Raw genomic sequence first — 10,587 nt, forward strand, 5'->3', positions numbered from 1 at the left:
TTGAATTTTCTGGAAACTAGGAAAATTGTGATAAATGTTCTCTCCAGGAAATTCCACCCACATATTAGAAGACCTAGAAATTATTTTATGTGATTTTCACAAAGTCAACTAAGCAGATTGTGAGGCAGGAAGAAGTGGGTATGAAAAAGCACATCTTATTTTTCTTTCTTTTTCTTTTTTTCCTTTCTTTTCTTTTCTAAAGATTACTTTGCTTTCCTTCTATAGTATTTTCTCCAAAATTTCAAACTGCCCCTGACATGTTGTATAGCTTTTTTTAGCCTTCAGTTTGATTTGTTTACTTTTTTTTCCCCTTTTCTGGTCTTCTTTTCTTAAAGAAGCCATTACAAAATCTTTCAGAATCAGGAACACCAAAAATTATAGGTATAGCAGAAGCGTATCTAGAGTTATTAGTTAAACAGATTTGAACAGTTTGACCAGTATTTTGTCACAAAGGAGCAGAATATTTTTATTATATCTTGTTATAGTCATGTTTTGTTTGGGGATTTTTAAACTTTTAGTTTCTTTCATTTACTGTAATACACCAGGCTTAATCTTCATCTGACCAATAAATTTAAACTTTACTTTTAAACTGGAATGGATTCATTCAAGACTAAATAATATTTGATTCAATTCAGTAAATGCTAATTATCTAGTGTATTTAAGGGAATATACCAAGTGATATTAATATAGCAGTGAAAATTTGCTATTTCTGCTCTCAAAGAGTATGAAGTCTGCCTGTGGGGATGATAAAACATATAATTATTATTCCAAATCTAGAGTTCTTAATTTGGTGCCCATAGACCCCCCCAAGGGGATAAAAATGTATGTCTTTATTTCAATATAATTGCTTTCTTTGGTAATCCTATTATTTTATGAATTTTAATATGTTATTCTGATAAAAATTCTCTAAACAATAAAAAGAGCCCAGGACTTACAAGAGGTTAAAAACTTATGTTCTAGAGGAAGTGTTTAAACATTGCAAATGTGGGAAAGACCCAAGATACTTCATTGTCAAAGCTATGTAATCCTAAACCAGAATTGTTCGCTCTTTCCTCTTATACTTTATCCCGATATTCCAAAAAAAGGTGGAGGAGTAAAACAGGAAGACAGCAGGACAAGGATCCATTATATTTGGGATTTGATTGCACAACAGAAGAAAGAGAAGAAATAAAATTATACAATGTAATGTTTTTCCTATCTTCATCACTAGTCTTAATGATAATTAAGAATCATAAATTGCTCAATCAATATGCCTTCACTGAGTACTAAATGTACCAAGTCCTGCCCTTAGAGCTGTGGAAAGTAAAAAAGGGCATAAAAGTTAATGATTCCAGTCGTCAATAAACTGATAGTTAGTGAAGATTGACTTTCATAAAACTATTAGAGAACAATGATTTCTATATTAAGTGGTCTTTTTTTATAATATATAATAGAAGTTTTTTGTTTGTTTGTTTGTTTGAGAGAAGAAACAAATAGATTAGGATAGTTGGGGAAACTGATAAAGCAAGTAAAAGTTGATATGAGTCTTGAAGGTTAAGTATGATTTGTACACTTAGAAAAGGAAAGATAAAATACAATTGTATATTTAATTATCTATATTTATTTACAAATATGTATATGTTATATTCATGCATATATGCATATGCATGAACATATACAGTCAAAAGTATATGTATATACATACATACAATATATTAAAATTTATAGATTCATGTACCTGTGTGAATATGCAAATACATGTGCATATACACAGGCATATGCGCATGCACATTCATGTACAGATGTGCCTGCTATTTGAATTTGCTTCTCCAACATCTCTCACATCTGTCCCTTTCCCAAAACTCACATGGAAACCATCTTAATTCAGGTACATGTCCCTTCTTACCTATTTAATAGTCCTTTAATCAATCTCCTTGGCCCCAGCCAAACACTTTCCAATTCATCCTCAAGATGACAATATAATTGATATTTCTAATACAGGATTGTGATCATGTCACTCACTGTTCAGGAAGCATCTTTGTCTCTTTGGTGCTGAGAGAATCAGAGGCAAACTTTTAGCATTTAACGCCTTTTACCATCACCATCTGACTCTAATCTATATTTCTAGAATTATTCCTTATTACTCCCCCTCCATACTCTATATTACAGCCTAATTAATCTACTTACTCTTCCCTGTACATGCTATTCAATCTTTAGCCTCTATGTCTCTGCATAGGCTATATCCCATTCCTAGTCATTTTTTTTCTCATATCTGCCATATAGATTTCTGGACTTCTTCAAAGCACACTTCAAATGTTACTGTCTGCTATAAGCCTTTCCTTATCTTCCCAAATCATATTGAATACCCAACCCTTTCCCCCCCAAAAAAAAACCCTTATTCAACATTTGCATTGTACATATGTTGTGTAGGCTTTCTTTTATAAATATTGTTTTATTTCAGTAAAATGCAAAATTCTTGAGGGTCCTCAGTATTCTTTATCTCAAGCCTTTTTCTTTGTATATTTTTCCCTACGTTGAATTTAAGGAAATCTCTCTGCTCTGGATCCCTCTTTATCTAGAAAATGATACTATTCTGTGCTGAACAAGAAATTAGAGGACTGAGACCCTAATTCTAACTCTATAAGCACTAACTTCCTGTGGACCATTAACTATTTTGGACAAGTCCTGTAATTCTCTAGATATTTATCACATCTATAAAAAAAGAGTTTTGTTTTCTTCCTGTTCTATACTTATGACCCCCAGAACCTCAGAGGTCTTTCCTAATTTATATTAGAAGAAGATACCCTCTAAGTATGTACAAATAATGATCATCCAACCACTACTTAAAGGTCTCTCTGGATGGAGAAACTACCATATACATAGACATTCCGGTACTTTGAAGAACTTAAAACAATCAGGAGTTTTTCCTCCTGGTAAGCTGAAATGTTTCTCTTTTTATTCAATGCTTCTAGTTTATCTTCTATAATCCAGTAAAAACCAATCTAATTTACTCTTCCACTTTCACATATTTGAAGTTAGATAATGGCAATGGCCTGCCAAAAAATGTTTTGGCCTATTTAATTTTCCTCAAGCTAAATATCCTTAGTTTTTTTTTTTTTTTTTTTTCTATTTTTCAAAAAAATTTGAACTTAACCAATGTGTGACTATATGATGATTTCATATCAAACTATGAAATTATGTTGAATAAATTTGGATTTTGAAAGTTTTAATTATAATAATAGTAATAAAATTCCCTTTCTGAGTTCCTTCTCCTCCCAATCATTTGTCTTTAAAATATTTCTTTGATGTCTTTTTCTTTCTTTGCCTTTCTGTCATTACCCAAAAATTTCCCAACAGAAACCCTTCATTGAAACAAATAAGTGGTAAAGCAAAACCAATAAACATATTGTCTGTATCTGAAAATAGATGTGTCATTCACCCCATTTTTGTAATTATTCCTCTGCCAAAAAATGGCCAATTGCCTTCCTTTGTGCTCTGAAAGCACTATAGCAGTAAAGGAACTAGACTTAGAATATGGGAGACTGATTTGAAAACTTATCCTAGACATTTAATAGCTGGGTGACAATGGTCAAGACTTGTCATTACAAGAAATTTCTCTATGCCTCAGTTGCTCTTTTTTCTCAATAGTATTTTATTTTCCAAAATGTATGTAAAGATAGTTTTCAACATTCATATTTTTGCAAGATTTTGTTTCAAATTTTTTCTTTTCTTTCCTTATCTCCTCTCCACAAGACAGCAAACAATCTGTTATAGGTTATACATGTACAATATTTTAAACATATTTCCATATTTTTCATGTTGTGAAAGAAAAATAAAAACAGAAAGGAAAAAAAACAAGAAAAATCAATCAAACAAACAAAAAAATCAGCTCCTATATTTCTCTCTCTGCGTGTAGTTGGAATTTTCTGTCCCAGATCTATTAGAATTGTCTTAGATCATCACATTGCTGAGAACTCAAGTTTATCATAGGTGATCATCACATAATCTTGTTGCTGTGTACAATGTTCTCCTATTTTTGCTTACTTCACTCAGCATCAGTTCACATAAGTCTCTCCAGGCCTTTCTGAAATCATCCTGCTGATTATTTCTTATAGAACAACATAACATTCATATACTATAACTTATTTAGCCATTCTCCAACTCTCAATTTCCAGTTCCTTGTCACTACATAAAGACGCTATAGACATTTTTTGCACCTATGGGTCCTTTTCCCTTTTTTATAATCTCTCTGGGATTCAGACCCAGTAGTCCAGTTTCAAGTTCTTCATCTGCATAATAACACATTTGTACTCAATGGCCTTCAAGGCTCCTTTTGTTTCTAAATATATGATCCTCTATTGTATTCATATGTGTTCCAATTTGATTTTTCCTCTATTAAATGTAGAACAAAATCCTGAACATGACCTAATGGATGAACATGACATTGGATAAATATGATAAAATGATCACCTTTCTCATTCAGGACATTGTGCTTTTTAAAAAATGAAACTTAAGATTACAGGATATCTTTTGACAACACTATTTCACTGTTGATTCATCTGTAAGTTTGCTGTTGACTAAAAATACCAAATCTTTTTACACAAACTGTTTTGCTCTATCATCTTTGAATGCTTGTCCAATAATGTTCAATCATGAATGTCACATCACCTTCTCTAGGAAGATCGTTTATGACTCTTATTTACATAGGACTTTTTGTATTTAGTAATTTAATACAAAGGGACAAAATTCTGCCATATTTTTAGGCATTTGCAAAACCCTGAGTGGAACTGGAGGGTTTGGAAGAGTACACAAAAAGCATGAGAGATAGGCTAAGATTAAAATGCTTGAGTGCTGATGGTGTCTTTCATTTACTAGAGGGCAAAAATGTCCTATTGTGTTGAATAACAAAGAAAGCCTAGAATGTAGCTCCCTGGCATTGAACTGACACTCTCAGCAATGCAACTCAATAGTGGATGTGCTTATGATGGATGATAACAGAACACCCAAGAAGCTGTTTTTTGATGAATTGGGGTGAGTTGACTACCGGTGGATGAACTGAAAAATGCCTTAAGTAAAAGGTTATCAACCTGGGGTTCAGACAATGATAATAATAATAATGAGGATATAGTTAACATTTATATAGGGCTTATTAGGTGCCAGGTACTATGCTAAGCACTTTAAAATGATTTCATTTGAACCTCATAACAACCTGGGAGGTAATTGCTATTAAATATAGATGAAACTGAGACAAAAAGAGAGTTCATTGTGAATATGGATGGGAAATATATATATTTTAATTTTATTTTTACTAACTTCTGATTTCAATTTAGAATTTTCTTTGCCAATCTAGAAATATTACTCTGAGAAGTTTCACCAGGTTTCACCAGCCTGCAAAGGGATCTATGACATAAAAATGTATAGGTATCTATGGCTTGATAAAGGACAATAATGTACTATACTACATCAGACTGAGAAATTTCAGTGGCAAGTAACATTGATCTTGACTAAAGCAATTGAGAATGTAAACTCTTGAAGATAATCCACATAGCTAGTAAGAGGAATACTGTACCTACTGACTGAAGTTTTAAAGATCTAGACCAGCCTTCACATCTTTATAGTAAAATAAGAAATACAGTAGTTTCTTCAACTGCATGTGAAGACCAATACTGTCTGCAGTTTTATATCTGAACATGGAAGGCAATGAATCCAAGTAGCAGGAATACAAAAGAAAAAGTTTTTAATTGTTCTAAGTAAAAAAGCTAACTTTTACCAACATGTATTCAAAAACAATCTGTAAACATATATATACCCTAGTTTCCCCCTGGATTCTTCCCAGTTATGATACCATAATCAAAACAACTCTGTCTTTGTTCTTAGGTAGGATGTACAAATCTACTCTTTTATGACTCCATTTACCACCCCTGCACTTTTCAAAACTAAAATACCACTAATCAAGTCAGAACACCATTCCCTTCTATGCATTTTTCCTCTACTAATTAAATTCCTTGAGGGTATGAATTATTTTTATTCTTTCATGTGTATTTCCAGGATTTATCATAATGCTTGGTTTATGGTAAGACCTTAATAATTTTTTTTTAAATTCACAATAATTCACTAATTCTTTCATTGATTCATTTGACCTACACAAAAATAGCACTTTGGCTATCTGTTATTCATAGCTAAATTTTTTCTATTATACATTTCCTTGATAATTACCCTTATACGACTTTATAAATACCACAATTAGAAATTGACTACACCCTATTTTGACATTCATATTTTCATTTTTTGTATTACTTTTAATTTTGATTCTTTGTAGATAGTGGTATTCTATAATTACCAGCCAAACAACATCATTGGGAAAATATGGCATGAAAAAAGAGGGATTTTGAAAAAGTGAACAGTTTGGATCATTAAAACAGTTGTACTATTTCGTTAAATGCAATCTCACCCAACTTTATCCTCCTATTCAGTTCTGAGACTAGCTCCTGTTTCATTCTCTTTACCTATAACAGACATATCTACTCATGGTAATCAGTAGGTAATCTGCCCAATGCCATATTATCATATGACATATGTGCTCCTCATTGAAATTTTGTCTTCTATCTATTCATCCTGTTCTCTATTAAATGATTGTAGATCTCATTGAAGAGATTCAGTTATGTTTCAGTAACTAAAATCAGTCACCAGCATATCATCTGCATTTTTTATGGCATTAACAAATACCGTAAATGAGCTCTTGTAGTCCTTATAAATAGAAATTTGAACATTAGTTCTTAAATATTTTTAAATATTTAAATATTTAAATATATTTTAAATATTTTGGCTGTGGAGACCAAGAAAAAATAACTTTTTTTTCACAATTTAATATATCTGAAGAGAAAACAAAAAAGGGACATTATTTATTTATTTATTTTTAAAATTAGTTTGGTAACCTTTCAAGAATATTACCAAAGGGCATCATGCTTCTAATTGAACAAAATGACCTCTGAGGTTCTTTCTAATGCTAAGATTCAACATTTCAGGGGAAAATCAGTCTAAGAAAGACAATAGAAAAAGAATAAAAATGAGAGTAATCTGCCTTTGAGTTCTCCTAAAAATATATATATTTTTTCAAATTTAAACTGGTAATATTTTAATCCCCCTCACCCCACCCCTGCATTTTCCAGAGAGGCCATTTAATAACAGGAGCCACTTCTATTTTTTTAAAAAAAATGAAATTCAGCTCTTTTTAAAACCATTTATGAGAAAATTCTCTTATGAGAATTCCTGGGGAAACAGAAAAAGCTTGCTATTGCCTTGGGCCTAACTTGAAAAGACCTGCATGAATATCACTCAACTCCTACCCTCTCTCCCCATCCACCCTCATGCCCCATCCAACACCAAAAAAAATTTCTTTGGGCTGAGACAAAGTATGGAAAATTTCTATGAGAATGTGATATTGCAAAAGGTGCAAAAAAAAATTAAAGGAAAGAGTAGTATCACTTAGTGCTTATAGGGATAAAAAGAAATAAAACATGCCAAAATAGACCAGCACTTGCTTAGGATGCACATAGGTACCCCTAAAGGAGAGTTTTAAAGATGGCAAGTATGCCATGCTGTTTCCTGAAAAATAAAATGATCACTCTCTCAATCATTTTTGTGTTAAATCCAGAGAGTTTCACATAAAAGCAAAATTCAAAGAATTATTTCATGAGTGTAAAAATAGAAAAATGGCCCCATTGGAAATTTGCTTTATTTTTTAAAGGTCATTTGAGTTCATTTTCAGCAAAATCGCCACATTTTGTACCAACTCAGTTAGCAAAAATGCGAGGGCACTTTTTTCTGGACCTTTTCTGTTACACTATAGAATCCAGAGGAGGTGGTTTCTGCTTCAAGGAGGGCTCCTAAGAAGGGTCATCAGACAGTGAATCTTGGCTCAGGGAGGGCTGGGAAATGAGAAAAGGCACCAAAAGATCAGTGATAAAATTTAGTTTGTTTATTAAAGGGAGTTAGGTCCACCATTTGGCATAGGATTAAGAAGTTGCTGAAGATGCAAGGGACTGAAAAGAGGTATAGAATGGCATTTGGTGTAAATAGAATTTTATATGGAGTATACAAATAATATGATAGTGTCTTAGATGGTGACTTTAACTGAAAATTACTTTCTCCCTGAGGAGAAAATAGGAATGAGAATAGCTATCAGTCAGTCTGAGGGATGAAATATAAACTAGGATCTAGCTTCTGTTAGACCTGACTGGTCTGACAAACACTAAGGAATTGGTTCATTGGAACACGGAGTGGGCACCCCAGGAGAAAACCCAGATCTATCAATAATAATCTTTCATATTTATATAACTCTGTGTGGTTTCCAAATAATCATGATCAGTAGAACACACAAGTTCTCACCCATTGTTTGAATATGGCCAATGACTACTCACACTAAGAAGTATTGTGAGGGAGCAGACCGAACTATTATGCAGCACTTCAAGAGTTATAAAACATTTTCCTAATAACAATCCTGTGAAGTACATATTGCTAAACTCTACTCCCCCTTCCCTCAACCCTGCCATTTTACCAATGAAAGAACTGCAACTCAAAAAAAGGAAATGATTTGCCCAATGTCACAAAGCTAGTGTTTCATTCATTCCAGGTTATGACTCCAAGTCCAATGACTTTTTTGTTATACCACATTGTTTCTTAAATGCTGTGTTCAGTCATAAGACCTGTGTCCTACTGCTGAGTCTGCTGATAAAATAACAATATGATTTGGGGCAAGTCATTTCATGTCTTTAAGGCCCATTTTATTTTTCTATAAAACAAGGAGATCAATTTATATTTCCTTTTGAGGTTTAATATAGAGGTATTTTGTATTCTAAATTTGTATTTTGGCCTTTCCTTTCACTTTTTTGTTTCTTGTTCATTTTTTTTTCTTTTGTCCTTTCTTGTAAAGGGCTGAAACTCTTGAGTTAATGCACTGAAGTCGGACAACTGAGCACTTAAAGGCTAATTACCAATTGGACAATACTCTATAAGAATATGCTTGGAAGATGGCCTTTCCCATTATCTTGTGCTGGTCCAATCGTTTGTGTATACAGAGAATTGTAGGAGGGCCTAGGAGGTGGAATAAGACTAGCCAGGGTCACTTCTGGGCAGGAGACAAAGAGGTGCTGGCCCAGAGGTCCTACATATCCATTCCCTTGACTTCTACCACTAAAGACCAAGAATAAAGACTTTTTGCTTATCTTGACTCTGGCTGATTCTAAGTTATCCAGGGTGCTAATGTGGTCATCACACTTTCTTTTATTCTTTCTCTTTTGAAAAAAAATATTTTTATTTTCCATAGCTATTAAATCAGGCACTTCATTTCATGATCATATCATAGCCATAGAAGTACTTTGTATACTGAAAAGGCCTTGCATCAGGAAGGACATTTGAAAAATCATTTATCTTGGCAAAAAAAAATTAACTGAATTAAAAATGGTTGAAGCTGCCCAGCCAATTCACACCCAGGCACATGAAATTCCAATTTTAGAAATCATCACTTTTGAGAGATGAAAAATAGCAGATGTCTTTGGTAATCAAGGATTGGGTGATTTGGAGAAGTAGCAGTACAGATTTTTTGAACTGATCTTTGATTGTGTCTTTTCTTCAAATGCTTTCTACGGTTAAGGATCCTTCATTGTCTCTAATTCTAATTTTAGCTTAGATATGTTAAGTGCAGCTAAATAAGCAGATGATTGTTATCATGATTATCACTTTTTCTCACATAGGCAAGTGTTTCTCTCTCAGTATTGGTAGATTATTTTCTATACATACGAGCCTTGCAAGAAAACCTCCTATTCTTTCCCACAACCATTAGCACTTTTCTGCTTAGGAATGCACATTCACACAAGTGAAGGACAATCTTGCCAAAGAGAAATTAAAAATGGTAATGTTAAAAGAAAATCATGATTCCAATATAAAGAAAACATATTTAACTAGAAGAAAGTAGAGGGAAGATGTAAATTAAAATGTAGAGACTCCCTAGAAAACATGAAAAGTAAAAAAACCGGAGCATAATAATGCAAGAAGTAGTGCAAAAATTGTTTAGAACTTCTGAATATAGAAAACAAACTATTTATAGATAGAATCCCCAGTTCAGCTCCAAGAAGAGACAGATAGTGAGAGATGGAAGGAAGAAAAGAAGAAAGAAAAGAAGAGGGGGATAAGGGAGAGAAGGAAGAAGGAAGGAAGGAAGCAAGGAAGGAAAGAAGGAAGGAAGAGAGAAAGAGGAAAGGAGGGAGGAAGAAAGGGAAGTCCACATATTTCCATTTTCTCTGCAATAATAGTATGGGATATACTCTGCAATATTTTGCTAAAACATAGACAGACTATATCTATAATATTCCCTTGAAATAAAGTTATTAGGGCATTATCTGCTCTTGATGAAGCCATGTTGTCTCCATGTGATCATAATTCACCTTCCCTTTAATATGTTCAATAATTTTAACTTAATTAGAATTAAAATACAGTCTATTCCCTTTCTTGAAATCAGCGTGGTGAATGACAGAGAATAAAAGAAAACATATAAGGAAGTAAAGAAGATCTGGACAGTTCTGAATACAATGTATAATATTTACTAAACAG

The sequence above is a fragment of the Sminthopsis crassicaudata genome, chromosome 3 (assembly GCF_048593235.1).
Source record: "Sminthopsis crassicaudata isolate SCR6 chromosome 3, ASM4859323v1, whole genome shotgun sequence".
Classification (NCBI taxonomy): Eukaryota; Metazoa; Chordata; class Mammalia; order Dasyuromorphia; family Dasyuridae; genus Sminthopsis; species Sminthopsis crassicaudata.